The sequence below is a fragment of the Rosa chinensis genome, chromosome 5 (assembly GCF_002994745.2).
Source record: "Rosa chinensis cultivar Old Blush chromosome 5, RchiOBHm-V2, whole genome shotgun sequence".
In the NCBI taxonomy this organism is placed as follows: domain Eukaryota; kingdom Viridiplantae; phylum Streptophyta; class Magnoliopsida; order Rosales; family Rosaceae; genus Rosa; species Rosa chinensis.
The window spans coordinates 61,058,963-61,061,319 of record NC_037092.1 but is presented as its reverse complement, the minus strand read 5'-3'; positions in this window follow the sequence as shown (position 1 = coordinate 61,061,319).

Here is a 2,357-nt window from a genome sequence, read left to right as displayed (position 1 = left end):
ACCCGTTATTATTTAAAAATGTAGTAAGGGCCAGCCCAAGCCCTCTAAGAATGGCCCAGCCCGGCCCGTTAATTAGGCCTACTTTTACTTATGACATGAGGAAACTGCATGGGCTAAGATATATAAGGATGTCAGATTTTGGATAAAAAAACCTATACAATTGTCTTCTCACAAAAAAAAAAAATACACATACACACAATTAGAGAAATCCAAAAAAAAAGTGTACAACCAGTTACCAAATTGGGAGCACAATAGTTTCTTTTGTTTTGCCGTTGCAGGCTTGGAGTCCTCTACTTCCTGATCGATCGGAAACCATAACTCTCTCTTTCTGATCCTTTTGGCTATTGTTCTGAAACATTGCAATTCTTTGATCCTGTCAACAGAGGAATCTATCCTTGGGCTATAGTAAAGCCTCTATTTATGTACATACTCCTGCTTTAGCTCCTTTAACCCAAAAAAAAAAAAAAAATTACATAGTAGCACATAAACAAATATGTAAATACAGAAAACTAACTTTCAAAAAGATTTATACAAATAAGGACATGAGCCCAGGCCCAAAATCCAAACAATGTAAGCCTGACTGCCAATTTTAATGGAAAATGACCAAAATGCTCGAGTTTCATTACAATTTACAGGCATTGCCACTGACTTAATATCCACTCAAACTCATTAATTGGGTTGTTGTTCGTTCTGATTTGGGGTTTAGGGTACAGTTTTCCATCGCTGGCCAACTCAAACGTGCTTTTCTTTAGCTCGGCCGGGTTCAAGCCCAGGTGATGGTCCAAGACAACGAGCCGGAGGAGTGGCTCCTGAACCGGTTCTGGAGGGAGGTCATCAGGGTCGGCGTGTTCCGGGAGTGCAAGAAGAGGAGGTTTTTCGAGGATAACCAGGATAAGAAGAAGAGAGTGGGCGCCATTTCCAAGAAAAAGAAAAAGAGAAAGCCTAGGCAGACTACTAGAAGGAACAAGAGCAACTCCCAAAGGTTTGATCCTTCTAGCTCTTTGTGCTCTTAATTGTTCCTCTCTATTTTTTGGGTCTGTTTGAATGAATCAGTAACTGATAGGTGATAGGTTCATAATTTCATATATTTTTATACCCTTAAATGTAGGATTCTAGGCTTAGTTCTTGTCATTTTTGAGTCATTTACTTTGTCTTTGAAGTTATAGTCATTTTCCTCATTCACCTTTCCTCGTTTCCATTGAAGTTATAGTCACATTACTTTCCTTGACAATCACACAATTTCTGATCCTATGAATATTACTGGTCTTTCAATCCAAACATTGACACCCACATCGAAAAGATCAATCAAGAGGCACAAACAAATCAAATAAACAGTATGATCATACTCACAATACTTGGTTTCACACCATATAAACAAATTGAGAGTGTAATACCTTCAATGTTTCGGCGCAGACCAGCCTTGATTTCTTCTCGGCTTCTTCCTCCCTTCCAAAGAAGAAAACAGACCTATATAATTGGCATGAATAATAGGAGATCTGTCCAATATAAACAAATTCAGAATGTTAGAACAAATTGAGAATGTTAGAACACAGACCCACTATACTTGATTTCTGTCCAACTTAATTTACTATTACTTTATTCAAATCAGCCAATTATCTTACACATGAATCTAGAAAATGTATACTTTGATATTTAATTGGCATTGTAAACCTTTAAGGAGGTTTCTTTCAATTGTCAAAGTGAGACCAGGGATAGCTCCATCTCTGCAATCATAAATAGAGAAGTTACAAAACCAAATTCCACACATGAACAATTGAATCAGATGAGCTTCAATTAATGAAAGAAAGAAATAACAAAAACTCTCACCTACCCAGATAAGTGCATCAACTAACCCAAATTGGTACATAAATTGATAACTATAACATTTTTACATCATAAATGGAATCGAAAGACTAAAACTTTATTACATTTTTCACCCAAAAAAAAAACTGAAGCAATTACAGCAACCTATCCTTTCCTAGGTTTATCCATCTGAACATTTTCACACTAACTCAAGAAACCAAAGCAATTACAGCATTCTATTATTCATCCCATGATTAGATTCATACCTTGAAGCTGTCGCAGTCAATTACCTAAATTTGAAACTATAGAACAAATAAAGTATATAGAACATAAAAATTAATATCATTTCAAAACTAATAACAGTAAATCATCCAATTGAAAGAACAATAGTAGTGAAAGTATAGTTAGCTTATCTAAACCTCCATCCTAAATCCATTAAACACCTCAGAGTTTCTAGAAGAAAAAAAAAAAAAAATATATATATATATATATATTATGTACTATTACTGATACTCAAGTACATCATTCAAATAATTAAGCTTGTCTTCAAGTAA